This window comes from Rosa rugosa, chromosome 1 (assembly GCF_958449725.1).
Source record: "Rosa rugosa chromosome 1, drRosRugo1.1, whole genome shotgun sequence".
Classification (NCBI taxonomy): Eukaryota; Viridiplantae; Streptophyta; class Magnoliopsida; order Rosales; family Rosaceae; genus Rosa; species Rosa rugosa.
Genome location: NC_084820.1, coordinates 55,393,291 through 55,408,268, shown reverse-complemented (window position 1 = coordinate 55,408,268; position 14,978 = coordinate 55,393,291). Strand labels below are relative to the sequence as shown.

The following is a 14,978-nucleotide window of genomic DNA, read 5'->3' as shown; positions in this document are numbered from 1 at the left end:
TCTTAATATCCCTAGTTCGGTGGCTGCAGAGGTCATGGCAGTCATTAAGGCTATTGAACTAGCTTGGGTTAGAGATTGGAAGTATGTATGGTTGGAGGTGGATTCTTCCCTTATACTTATTTTTCTTCGTTTTCCTCATCTGGTGCCTTGGAGGCTTCGTGTACAGTGGAGCAATTGCTTGCATCGTATCTCTCAAATGCATTTTAAATCTACCCATATCTTTCGTGAAGGCAATCAAGCTGCTGATGCCCTTGCTAACTATGGTGCTTCATCAAATGGCTTTACTTGGTGGCAAGGTTCGTGTTTGGCTCCAGTTTTGTTGCAGCTGGTCAACAGTCTCTTTTCTGCGCGGGCGTGCCAGCACCGTTCGGGTACGGTCGTCGGGGGTGTCCCTTGACCTGACTTCTTTTGAGCGATTGTGGACGAGGAGAGCACCAACCTAGTTGCGGGATGCTTTGTGCCTCGTGGTGAGGACTTTTGCTAAGCTTCTTCAAAATCACACAATCGATACTCGACGTCGTAGATCGAGCAGAGCGAAAATCACTGGGAAGTGGGGAGAACTTGCTAAAGCGTGACTTTAGCTTGGCTGGTTTGCGAGGGCGTTACCCTTGGTTGGCTGGTTCCGTAACCGTTGTGGTCGCGGTACTACAGTCGGCTCCCGAGGAGACTAGGACCGAAGCACTTTGACAGAGGGTTTGGTGGCACTGACAGTCGGCTCCTGAGAAGACTAGGACTGGAGTGTGATCACTGGTAAGAGAAAGAGAGGGGTTCTCTGGAGAGACTTGAGTAGTCGTAGAGATTAGTTGATGAATTGTGTGTGTTGTGTTACTTCGTCGTAGCCTCTATATATAGGCTACCAAGCCATTGTGGTTGGCTTTAAACAAATCATGATGGGTTAAGCACTTAAGCACTAATGGAATCATGGTGGTTTAAACACTTAAGCACTAATGGAATCATGGTACGTGGTTTAAACACTTACACACTAATGGAATCATGGTGGTTTAAACACTTAAGCACTAATGGAATCATGATAGGTTTTCCCTATTGGCCACCATGAAATGTAGTTGAATACTTCCCCACGTGCATGCCATATTCCTTAATTGAATGGAGTATGAATATTCGCATGGGCGTGCCTTTTCTTGCAGCTTGCATAATCTTCCATAATTCTGCAGGTAGGCTTTATTTAGCCTCTAAATAATATATTTCAAACTTGTCAACAATATATAGCTTGAGCCACTGACATTGGTTCAATTTCTCCAAGACACGCCTTGTCAGGCTAAAATGCTCATTTTGGATTCAAACAGTTCGAAAAATCGCTAAGCGCTAGTCGGGCGGTGGGCTGGGGAGGAGCGCCCAGGCGCCTAGGCAGTTTTATATTTTTTAATTTTTATTTATTTTTATATCATATAAAATATATATATATATATATATATATATATATATATACACAGCAAGGTTCCAAAGAGGACGTCCTTGCTATACATAATATGCGGATGGGTCAATCTCTGCCGTCCGTTTCTTTAAATGAAAAGCAACGGCTTGGATCGAGGGGGTTACTGTTTGGATACAGAGATAGAGAGAAGCTCAGAGCCTCAGATGGTTTCATTTGCATACGGAGATAGAGAGATAAAGAGAGGGGGAAGAGTGAGGCGATGGGAGCGGAAGACCCAACAACAAATATATATGATTTCCAATCTGAAACTGAAAGAGACGACTGATTCGAGAGAGAGGGAAGAACATGGCGAATCAAGGTGGTTCTTGGGTTTTGATTTGAGGAAGAACATGGGGACGGGAAGAGAACGAACAATGCGAATCTTGGTTCTTGGGTTCATCTGAGAAGAACACAAATCTGGGTATATCTATTTTTTTTTTTTCTTTTTTTAATAATTTCTTCTGATCGATTACACCACTTTCATCTTTCGCTTCTGGGTTTTTTCGCTCCATAGAGACAGATAGCGAGAGCGAAGAGAGCAAAGGAAGAAGGGAAAGAAGAAGACATTCGGGAGAAGACAGAAAAGAGAAGGTAAGCTTGAATTTTGGGTGTGATTGATCGGGTTTTGAATTTCGGTGCATGCAATTCTGGGTGGTGCCTATGAATGTGGGTATGTGGGTTTATCTATCTGGGTTTGGTTTGCAATTTGATCCACCTCACCGCCAAACTGAAGCTTTTTTTTTTTTTTTTCCCACCTCATCAGTGCGAATATAACTGTTCCCACATTTTTATGTAAAGATTGAGCCTTTAGCTTCATTTTGATATTGGGTTTTGCTATTACTATGTTTGTCACACTTTCTGGAATCAAGTTTATGTTTTCGCTGCTAAGGCTTGTAATTGTCAACAGCATATATCAATCATGGGTTAGCATCAACTTTGTGTATTTTAATTTGAAGGCTTTTATTTCTGTCTAATATATTGTTGGGTTTTGAAGTGGATAGGTTTCCTTATTTTAATCTTATAGCTTTTTGCTTATTAAATTATAGGTGTGTTCAATTCTGGTGGTGACTTAATTTGTTGGTTTGTATTGAAATACTGTGTATCTGCAGATTGGAACAAAGTAGTGGAGATACTATGATTTTGGTCCAAAAGGAGTAGTTGCCCTTATTCGTCTTTCTGGAACAGCAGGGACGGTGGATGTCTGTTTCAAGAAGATCATGCCATTGTCCATGAAGGTAGTACGTTGTGATCTTTAAAGATCTGTTCATGTTATCTTCCATTTAAGTCTTTGCAAAGCATATCGGTATTTGACTTTGATTTTCTTTTCTTCATTGATAGGCACTTAGATTTTAGTTTATTTTTCAAGTATTCATGGTCCACAATGCATGTTTGACATTCATTGGGCATTAATTTTGACTGTTCAGTTGCTAGTTTGCCAGTAATCATTAAGTTTTATCACTTCACATACAAATGAGAATTAGATATCCCATTCAGAACTCTCCTGAGTTGCAACTGTAGGCTGCTTTGTGCAAGATGCTTTGCTCCTTGATTTTAACTGAAATTGTTAAATTTTTTGATGTGATTTTTGTGTGCAGGATTTCTATGAGGATATACTTGAGGAGCTTAGCAGGAACAAACATATCATTCTCAGACTATAATTAAAGAGTTGGTGCATGAAAAGCAATGGGATAGGCAAGAAATAGATGACTCGATGAATGTTTGTGGAATGTTTGTAGTAGTAAACACTAAATGTAATGTGAATGTAATGTGCATTTTCTGGAATCACAGTGTATAGAACATGTGAATGTAATGTGCATTTTCTGGAATCACAGAGCTTTGCTCTTGCTATGCTGGAGAAGGTGTCATTTGTTGTACTTTACAGTATTATAGAAGGAATGAAATGGCTTTAGTCTTTGTATATTGTATCCTATTTAGAAATGTTGGTTGTATCGGCTTTGCTTTGGAAGCATTTTGTTTTGTTGGTTGTGGTTGTTGTCTACTTTGGCAATAGAATTGAACTTCTTGTGATTTATTGGAACATATCAAGTCATTTTGCTCCAGATTGGAACATTTTGAGATTTATTGAACTTCTGATTTGAACTTCTTGTGATTTATTGCATTTTAAGTCATTTTGCTCCAGATTTGAACTTCTGATGCCATGGTTTTGAGTCTAACATTGCATATTAAGTAATTTTGCTCCACATTTTGCTCCACATTTTGAGTCTAACACAATATATTAAGTCATTTTGCTCCAGATTGGAACATTTTGAGTCTAACATTGCATATTAAGTCATTCCACTCCTCATTTTCTGGAATCATTACAAATCAACAACAATTGAGTATCCACAATTGAAACCATTACATAATGAATTGACTATGATCCTCACTCTACCATATAATCTTGAAATGATCCAAAATGTCTTCCAAAACCTGCAGAATCAAAGAGACCACAAAATCGTGTTGCCATAAACTGATCGGTGCATCCAAAACCTGCAGAATCAAACAGACCACAAAATCCAGAAGCTGTCATGGTACAAATAAAAACAAAGAAAGTTGATAAAACTAGAAGTTGGACTTAAGTGCACAGTCAGGCATAGAAGGAACATTGATCAATCAACAAAGTAGTCTCTAAGCCAACAGATAAAAAGAACTTTGGAAGAAAAAATTACTATTTCACAATTTCACTGAAAAAAGCATGAAGATTTGCTGACAAATATCAAATGGATTTTGAGTAGGCAAATGGGAGGACCTTGATGCTTCATTTTGCTGCATCTTATGTATTACAATTGAGCACCTTTTGCCTTTCACAGTAGTTATGAATAATTGTATAAACAAACACGTCAGCATTGACAGCAAGTCAGTCAACTTTCCATAATTTTCCTACTCACCTCTGACCTTTTCCACTACTTATTGACCACTAAACGTCTATAAAATTGTTTGAAATATATCTAGCCATTAAAAATGCATCATGAAGGCAACACTTCTGCTGGAGGTATAACTTCTTTAAACAAACAATAATCTCCTGCTTAATCAGATCTTGATTACTACTCTCCTCCCACTCAAACATCAGTTTCTCTTCCCATTTGCTGCTGTATGAAAATAAGTAGTATAAGGGTCGCCATCTCTTGCTTATGCCTCCAACATATTTCCCCTCTAAATACTAGTTCATCAAACCAAACAAACTAACAAATTAAAAGACAATTCAAATTATGATGAAAAAGAGATTTACTGTTGACAGCAAGCCACTCATTTAAATCTTCTCCAGTTGGAAGCTTTACTGATTCTCTTAGGTTCCCACTGCCTAGTGTTGCATCAATGTGCTTTCTCAGCTGAGCCCCCTGCATCAAGATAAGATATACATTAATAAAATCACATGGTTATACCTATCTTGTAGTAGAAATCCAAAAAGGTCGATACACAAACCATAACAAAAGGAGCTCATTAAATTTCAGCTGGAAACTGAAACTAGATAATTGAACAGAGTGCCTTGAAAAGGCAATGGCCATCTTGCAAATCTATTGGGAGCTACATTTCTTTTGCTCCATTTCGTAAAGATTAATCAGATCTTTATATAGATTCTGAAAGATGAACCATGGGAATACGAATATCGTCTAAAGCAAGGAGTTTATACCACTGCAGTAAAGATTGCATAAGAATAAAACCTATCACTTCATCCAGAAAACATGATGAATCAATTGTGAAATGAGTTATTATACCATTAAAAGTACAATATCTTGCATCTCGAGCTCTAACATAAACAGAAAGCATGATACATGTATATATCACCACTAAAAGTACAAACCCAATACAAAGCTTAGCACGTTAGCTATTTCTCAACAAATCAATCACAAGCACAGTAGCTATTTCTCAACAAACTCAAAACCAATCACAATAGCTATTTCGTAACAAATCAAACACACCACAAAATCCATATCCCTTAAACTGACCAAATCAGATGCAAAATCTAAAAAATACCAAATACAGAAAACTCAAAGCTTACCTTAGAGAGCATGTTTTCTGGTAGTGAACTGATATGTTTGAGACATTATTCTGCTAAATGAGATGATGAACAACTCTGCCTTTACTTGAGGAATATAAACTTGATCATCCTCTGACTCCATTTATTTGAAACTGAAAAACACACATAAGATCAACAATCGGAAAAAAAAAAAAAAAAAAAAATAAACCCAGAAACAGAAAGAAGAAAAGTCCCAAATATGGAAAAAAAAAAACCCTAAATTTTGTAATTGGCAATCAAACAAATCAGAAAAGAGAGAGAATCCATACTCTAGATGTGTTTCTCTGCTTCCAAGTCTCCAACTTTTGGCGCGAAAACTCCAAGGGATGTCGGGACCATAAGAGAGCTACAATTTTCATGAGAGAAAAGAAAAAAAGAAAGCTTCGGTTGCACGATTGTTGCAACCTGAGATGAGTTTATGGTATTTGGAGTTGAGAAGTTTTGGATTTTGGGTGGAGAAAGAGAACCAGAGCCTTCGATGCAACCAAAGTGGAGAGTCTACAGTCCAACTTTGGTTTTCTACTTCGACGAGCGATGGGTTTTTGGGAAGAGATCGATCCAAGCCGTTGCTTTTCATTTAAAGAAATGGACGACAGAGATTGACCCATCCGCAGATTATGTATAGCAAGGACGTCCTCTTTGGAACCTTGCTGTATATATATATATATATAAGAGCAGTCCGGCTACACTAAGGATGTCCTTAGTTTTTCTTAGGTACGAATTTCCGGTTTTCACCCACTTTCCGATCAAATTTTTACATCTTAACCGTTCAGTTTTTAGGTCCTAATGTATAGATCACCTCTGCAAAATTTCAGCCAAATTGGTGATCATTAAGGCATCCAAAACTGCAAATTACAACAATGTAAACGAACGGTTCCGGTTCGACAGATTCGGTTCGTTCGTGTAAATTGCAGTTTTGGACGCCTTAACGATCACCAAATTGGCTGAAATTTTGCAGAGGTGATCCATACATTAGGACCTAAAAACTGAACGGTTAAGATGTGAAAATGTGATCGGAAAGTGGGTGAAAACAGTAAATCCGTTCCATAAGAAAAACTAAGGACATCCTTATATATATAAAACTTTTAAATGAATATATGAAGACTTATTATAACTTATAAAAATAATAATAAGATATTCTATAAAACTATATTTTATTTCAAGATTCCAGTGCCCACAACATTATAATCAATGAATTAAAAGGGGGACATAGGGAAGTGGACGTCAAAAAGAGAACCGTGAAAGACAAAAAAAAAAGTCATCTCTGTTTCTCCTGCTCTCCTCCCCTCTCCCTTTATCTTCATTCTTCTTTGATTGAATTTAATATTAGGGCTAAATACTAGTTAGTACCCTGTGGTTTAGGTCCAAAATCAATTCAGTCCCTGGACTTCTAATTTTATCCTCGCTAATTGTTTCTTTTAACGAGGAAATGGTTCCTCGTAGGACATAGACTTTTAGCGAGAAAACAATAGTTTTGTCGCCTTTGAATTTGGCGGGTCATACACAATTTGCCGCCAATCAAATAACGACAAAATCATTATTTCCTCGTTGAATGCCGTTTTTGCGATGAAAAAATTCATCACTCAAGTATCATATTTCCTCGCTAATAACATGACGATTTGGGAGACCAAATTATGGTCACCTTTAGTGATGAACTAAAATATTAGTCGTAGAAAGTGATATATAGGGAGGAAAACATGTTCCTTGTAAAAAACCTAATGGCATTTAGTGAGGAACTTAATTATTCCTCACAAAATGTGACATTTACCGAGAAAAATAAATTCCTCGCTAAAAACTTGGTCGCTAAAGAGACTTTCTGTTGTAGTGTGGGCATATTTCATTGTTCTCATATCCCTTCCCAATCAAGTAGTCACTTCGACGGTTATACCACATCCGTCCGGATTGTTTCAATCCATATAGTGAGCGTCTCAATCTTATTGAAAACGCGCTCCGTGGTTTAGAGCCACTTGACTTGGGTAATTGAAGTCCATCTGGAACCTTCATATATATATATATATATATATATATATATATATATATATATATATATATATATATATATATATATATATAAATCTCTGAATCTAGATCCCCATAGAGATATGCTGTAACCACATCCATAAGCTGCATGTCAAGTTTTTCAGAAACTACCAAACTGACAAGGTAGCGGAACGTTATAATGTCCATTAGGGGAGAATATGTCTCCTCGTAGTCGATTTCAGGGCGTTGTGAGAAACCTTGCGCCACAAGGCGGGCTTTGTATCTAACAACCTCATTTTTCTCATTACGCTTTCTAACAAAGACCCATTTATGGCCACAGGCTTTATACTTGGGGGTGTCAGCGTTATAGGCCCAAATACCTGTCTCTTTGTTAGTGAATCCAATTCAACCTGGATCGCATCTTTCCATTTAGGCCAGTCTGCTCTTCGTTGACATTCTTCAACGGAGCGAGGTTCGATATCATCGTGTTCTATAATTCCTTGAGCAATAGAATATGCGAACACATCATCAAGGATAATAGAATCTCGATTCAACGTCTCATGTACACTAGTGTAATTCATAGAGATCTCCCTATTCCCTGGAATTGGTTCTAACATTGGAGTGTCCCCCAATGATGTCTCTTGGACATAACCATAATCCGGAATATCTTCATGAGATGGGCTATTTATGTCGATGATTAATGGATCTTTCTGTGCCAAACTCACTTTCTTTCTCGGGCGAGAATCCATCGAACCTTTGGGCCACCCACGTTTCCTTGCTGGGAGCCCGGCTTGAGCCACATTACCATCACTATTAGTGGTGGTGGCGCCATGCCCAATACCCCTAGGGGTGGCGCCATGTCCATGATTTTTAGGGACATCAATCCTTGCAGGCACGTTTGAAGCAGGTATATGTGATCTTGTCACTTTAGAGATATCAGAAAACACATCAGGTATAGAGTCTGCTAGGTTCTGAAGATTGAGAATTCTCCGCACTTCAATTTCGGACTGTGCGGTTCGGGGATCAAGATGAGACAAAGTGGGGACAGACCACGACAATTCATGTCGTTCCTGTTGAACATTATTGTTCCTATCTCCCCCTAACGACGGGAAGACTGTCTCATCAAAGTGACAATCCGCAAATCTAGCGGTAAATAGATCGCCTGTCAAGGGTTCTAAGTAGCGGATAATGGTTGGAGAGTCATATCCAACATAAATGCCTAATCGTCTTTGAGGACCCATTTTGGTGAGTTGTGGCGGCGCAATTGGCACATAAACTGTACACCCAAATATGCGTAAGTGTGAGACATCAGGCTCATATCCAGTAACCATCTGGGACACAGAAAAGGGTTGAGTGGCAGTAGGCCTCAGACGAATGAGCACAGCTGCATGCAATATTGCATAGCCCCAAGCAGAAACAGGAAGATTCGTGCGCATAACCAATGCTCTAGCGACCATTTGAAGTCTTTTAATGGCAGCTTCTGTGAGACAATTTTGGGTGTGAACATGAGGAATAGGGTGTTCAACCTCAATCCCAATAGACATGCAATAGTCATCAAACGTTTTTGATGTAAACTCTCCACTTCTCCAGCATTGTCAAGACGAATTGACTTAATGGGATGATCAGGGTGGTGAGCCCTTAATTTAATGATTTGTGCTAGGAGTTTAGCAAATGCAGCATTTCTTGTGGACAATAGCATGACATGTGACCATCGTATCGATGCATCAACCAACACCATAAAATATCTAAATGGTCCGCAAGTTGGTTGAATAGGCCCACAAATATCACCTTGGATTCTTTGTAAGAATGGAATATTTTCCTTAGTGTCCTTTGCATATAGGATGGTCTCGATCCTAATTTTGCTAAAGAGTAGGCTTTGCAAAACGAAAGAGGGGCTTTAGAAGCAACCAGGGAAGTATCTGGTTGAGCCACGAAGTCACAATTGACTTTAGAAGTAGAAAAAGGAACCAAGAAGGTATTGGTGGTGTCAATACCACTTTTGGGCCGCAGGGGGTAGGCGGCGCCAGCCCTACCTTGGATCGAATTTTGGTTCTGACTTCTTTTCGTTTTGAAAAATGGATGTCCGTGTGAAGTCTTTAATATACGGATCATCATATCACGACCTGGGTGTCCCAAACGGTCATGCCAAAGCCTATATGTGTAAGAATCCCATAAGTCATCTCTCATGATATGGTTGGATTCAATAATTCGAATAGTGGTTGCATACAACCCACTAGATCGACACATAAGTTTCTCTAATACTCGTTTATGTCTGTAGTCATTAGAGGTGATGCAAAGGAACTCTTGTCCATTCTCACAATGTGTTTCCACATGAAAACCATTGGCTCTTATATCTTTCAAATAAAGTTCGAATTAAGGTATGTCCAAGACATTAAGTAAAAGAATCGACACTTTATTAATAGCCAATGATTACATCAAAGTTTCTTAACCAAAGTCTAATCCAAAAATAAAAGTCAAACTTAGACAGATTGTAGTCACTCCATCCATTTGGTAACTCCAATCAGATATGACCAGGGAAGTAGAGAGAGATGTCGGTGGAGCGAGGCTCTTTTAAGTACCGCTAATCTCAATTACTTTCCTAGACATCATACTTCATTGGATGCGCCACTTGGGATAAAATCAGCTGTCCCCAATTACACTATCCCCATTCTGTCCCCATGCATTCATTGGTCCACAAAAAATAAAAAATAAAAAAAAAGATTAAGAAAATATTTTTTTAATCTTTGTGGACCAATGAATGCATGGGGACAGCATAGGGATAGTGTATTGGGGACAGCTGATTTCATCCCGCGCCACTTGAGAAAGAGTTAATACAAAATTGTCATTTATTAATTAAGGCATAATTGCCATTACATAATTCTTGGAAAAATAAAAGACTATTTAATCAAAATATGCGGCATCAACATGGTTGTTTTCCTCGCTAGATTTGAAGTCTGTAATGATGAGATTGACGTCATTGTCATTTCCATCATCTCCTTCAGCTGCGAGATGTGCCTCATGCTCTCTCCTATCTTTATACACTTGTATTGTGCAGCTTTGTTTTTCCACTCGCATTCTAGTGCTTTAGACCAATGCTTTAAAGATTCACATCTATAGCATTACCTCACCCATTAATTGAGAAGCACCTTGTGCATTTGGACATCCTCCATGGACGTTGGTGGCGACACCACCACTACCGGCAACGCCTGTTTTGCCTCTCCCACGTTGGCCAATGTTGCCACGTGTCCGCTTATCAATCTCGCTATTTTCCTTCCTTTGTAGGGTGGTTGTATGAACCCACACGTCCATTTCGTTGGCCCCTAACTTTTTAGGGTTCCGCTCCTTGCGCCATTCTTTAGGTGCGCTATTATAATTCGCCTCGTGAACGCTCTTAGTTCCAACGGGCCTTTGAATTATAGTTTTTCACGAGTATGTTGTTAGTTTTCTTAGTAACTGACATAAGTTGATGAAACCTCGTAATCCATCTAGCATTGCACACAAGCCTATTGCTTGGTAATCATTAACGCTGAGACGGGGAAGGTTGAGAGGATTTTTCTCAATTAATCTTTAGTCTGTGAGCTCTTCTCCACAGAATCTCATTAGTAGTGAGGTGATTCTTGACGTCATTCACCCATCGGTGATAACAAATGTCATTTGAATCTGGTTTAGCGAAGTCGAGTTTTTGCACGTTTGCATTCGACATTCAAAGACAAAGGAGAATAGATTAGTTTCAGAGTAAAAACTTCCACGACAACTAATATAAGATTTCCGAGCCTTAATGCTACCAAGAAATCGATTTCCAAGAATATTTGGATTAGACCGAACAATGATGTTTAATATGGTTACAATTTGATGCTTATGGACGGTCTTAGTCCGAGCATTATGAACACTCTTAGTTCATACGAACACTCTTAGTTTGTTAAGCGTGAATCCCCATAATTCCGCTATATTCCAAAATTGTGCAAAAAATAAAAGGAATTTAAAATAAAAGAAAGCAGCAACCTTAATCACAAAACTTACGTGTTGAAATTCGGAGCAGATTCTCTTCTGAACAGCTTTCACTTTGATTGTTGTACTGGTCTCAAAATAACTCCGATAAGGCTGAAATTTGGAGGTCAGATGGAAGAGACAGAGACGAACAACTCTGATGAAGAAATGATTTTGATCTGAGGTTCCAAACTAAATGTTTTGGAGCCTGTAAGCAGACGGACGTACACAGGAAAGGAGAAGGATGCAGTCGGTGTGCGTTGGTGCTGCAGGGGCAGCAGGGATGCGTGTGCAGGGGCGCGTAGGTGCTGTAGGGGCAGGTGCGCAGGTGAGGCTAGGAGCTGCGGCAGTGAGGCTCGAAGGTGGCAGTGGCAGGTTTTGAAGAATTTTCTGGTTTGGTTTTTCTCTTGTGGTTAGGGCTCGTGCTGATAACGTGTTGTAGAGAATTGGAAAAATTGTATTGTATTGTATTCATCTCACCATGAGGTTTATATAGGGTTACATCATGTATACAAAAGGCAATACATAATAGCTATACTGATCAATCGCACATTACAAGTATGTCAATCGCATACATTACGAGTCTGTCAATCGCAGACATTAAACAATACCTATTGCATGAATAGTCATTATCATTTGCAACATAACTTGTTTTATCTTTGATTTTCATAACCCTGAATCAAGTCTTTTTATCTTCGGAGTCATTTATTATTCAGTCTTTATTAAATTATTTCGTCAACCAAAACATCTTCAAAAATTATCAAACTTTGTCAGTAGTTAGTTTATTGTGTCTAGAGTCTGTCTGTAAATTTTCGTGACATTTAGAATAGTTAGAGTCGTCTGCCAGTCAGATCTTTATAATTGGACAGTTTATGTTTTATTTTGTTTTGAGTCTTTAGATTAGTGATTAGACCACAATCTCTTGCGGGAACGATACCTACTTACCTATACTATTTTCAACATTCTTGTAGGGTTAAATTATAGGCATTTTTGGGCATCTATTTAGGTGGATAGAAATAGCCTATCAGGGGTTGATTGAAGATGACAATGATGTTACTCTTGTAACTCTGAAGAAGAAGACCGGCAGACCTCTTGGAAGCAAGAACAAGAACCAGCGTCCCCAAAAGAAGTCTAGTGGTGCCTCTTTGAGGCTCACTACCCTGCAGCCGCTTGTTCTGTTCCCAGCCTGAGAGACAAGGGCAAAGGAAAGCTTTAGGTTTTCCAGGTCTCCTTGCCTAATACTAGAAGTTGGGTCTTCTACTGCTTTCATCTTAGTTCCTCTAGTTGTATACCAATTGAGGTCTCTAGGCGATTAGGTTACCGTCCATGAGAGGTTGGTAGTGAGGATTTTGTTTCTTTGTTGTTAGGCTCAATAAGTGAGTGAATGTGTTAACAGTGAGGGTCACTTATCTTTTGCTTGACAGCTTGTGCCATTTATGATTTTGGTATGAGATAGCATCTTATGCACGTGCCTTCTGGCCATGGATAAATAATGAAATTATCTATTTTTCAAAAAAAAAAAAAAAGCAATATCAAAATATCAAAATTTGCTGATGCACTTTCTTTTCCAAATAAACTCAAAGGGATGACATATCACTGTTTGAACCCAAAATGGTTAAGCTCATCTCCATTAGTGCTTAAGTGCTTAACCCACCATAATCCCATAAGTGCTCCATAATCCCATTAAGTGCTCCATCATGATTTGTTTAAGGCCAACCACTATGGCCTTGCAGCCTATATATAGAGGCTACGATGAAGTAACAACACACACAATTCATCAACCAATCTCTACGACTACTCAAGTCTTCCCAGAGCAACCCCTCTCCTTCTCTTACCGGTGACCACACTCCAGTCCTAGTCTTCTCAGGAGATGACTGTCAGTGCCACCAAACCCTCTGTCAAAGTGCTTCGGTCCTAGTTGTAACGCCCCAAGCTGCACCTCACCAGCTTAAGCACGTCACATTGCCGCGAGTCTCTAAAACGTAAACCGAACGCTCGATTTACATCCTAGAGAACCGCTAGGCATTGTGACGTGCTTAAGCTGGTGAGGTGCAGTTTGGGGCGTTACAGAAAGTGTTATCAGAGCAATGCTTCCGAGTTTTCGATTTCAACCATTAAAAACCTCTGATACTCGAAAAGGTTCTGTCAGCTCGTGAAAATGTTTCAATTTCTGTTGCTTAGCGATTTACGTGTTTAACTCGAGCTAACTTTGAAATGTGTTTTGTCGGAAATACGCTTTGTGCCGAAAAAGGCAAGTTTTAGTGGAAATCGTTGTTTAACTTTAACATGGGTTTTTACATTTGAGGTTCTTGAACAAAACCTTATACTGATTTAAACAGTTTTTCGAAGTTCGTCTAGAGTCTTGATTTCCGATTACGTGGGAGATTTTAGGAATTTCTTTACCATGAAATTCCGGTTCACTCCTTGGTTGTGAGAGGGTAAAAAGAAAGTTTACCTGAAAGGGTTGTTGCTAGTATGTGTTCATATAATTACAACTCTTCACCCAGTTTAGGGCCCGACTGGCCACCGGATCCCCCTAATGTATACCAAGGTTGAAAGTTGTTAATTACTGAGTACAACTTGAGACAAATAAATGACCCTAGAGTTATTCTCCGAAACTTAGACTTGTTGTTAGTCAGAACTATTGTTTGTTTTCCCTTTTGGATCCCTTAATCCGACAATCGTTATCCCTTCTTCGAAAGGTTGACTTATGTTCCGACTTGTCTCTGTAATGGAACTTGTGCTTGCCATTGCTTTGTTCAGTGAATCCGGTTTGGTAAAGTTGTGGTTGTTGCTATTAATGTTGGACTTGGTAATTGATTCTTCTTTGGATATCTTGTCGAGTCTAGTTCACTTGATTGCTTCCACAGACTCGATTGTTGTGATTTGTCTTAAATTCTTTTCAAGTCCACCTGTTATATGTTTATACGTAATGTTGAGTTGGTTTATGGATTCACTTTCACTTGGTGCACAGACTCGATGTTGCATTTGTCTTGTAATCTTTATCGAGTCCAGTTACTGTTCATCCTTCTATTTGTTCTTTGAATCTGAACGAGTATTGCCACCCAAAGCTCCTCCACAGTGCACAGACTGCGACAAAGATTATGTGGGCCCAATATGAGGTAAAAGTAAAAAGGAAAAGGTACGTGAACGACAAACTTTAGGTCCCTATAAGCATAGTGGATGTTTGGACAACTGTCTTGTGAATTTCTTTTAGTTGTATGAGTGATGTTGATTGTTGCTCTCATGTTAGACTTGAAATGTCATTTGACAACTCTCGAAGAATTCGAATCATTATTCCTGGAAGATCCTGTCGAACTCAACTCGTTGACACTTCTCGTGCCTTAGGGGTATGAGTCAAGGAAAAGTGGATCTTCAGCTATTTAATCTACTGAACAGCGGAATGAAATTCCTCGCTGGGACATGTCAACTTCGATATTAAGTAAGAGGGATTTAATTGTGCTTTAGTACTCGCCATTTGACGTTGCTTGTGGAAATTTAGGATTGTAAATCTGAAAGCATGGATTCGGCGAGTGGTACCATTTAAGGCGTTGCTTTGTG

General features: G+C 39.0%; 2 long non-coding RNA genes across 2 annotated transcripts; one reads left to right on the top strand and one right to left on the bottom strand.

Moving 5' to 3' along the window:
- Positions 1–1,457: 1,457 nt before the first annotated feature.
- LOC133741930 (uncharacterized) lies at positions 1,458–3,283 on the top strand. Its single transcript, XR_009862249.1, has 4 exons — positions 1,458–1,853; positions 1,947–2,023; positions 2,542–2,667; positions 3,028–3,283. It is a non-coding gene; the product is annotated as an uncharacterized LOC133741930 (long non-coding RNA).
- Positions 3,284–3,668: 385 nt separating this feature from the next.
- Positions 3,669–6,096, bottom strand: LOC133741924 (uncharacterized). The gene is made up of 4 exons (XR_009862243.1): positions 5,720–6,096; positions 5,433–5,563; positions 4,662–4,770; positions 3,669–3,862 (listed from the first exon to the last, which is right to left on the bottom strand). It is a non-coding gene; the product is annotated as an uncharacterized LOC133741924 (long non-coding RNA).
- Positions 6,097–14,978: the final 8,882 nt, after the last annotated feature.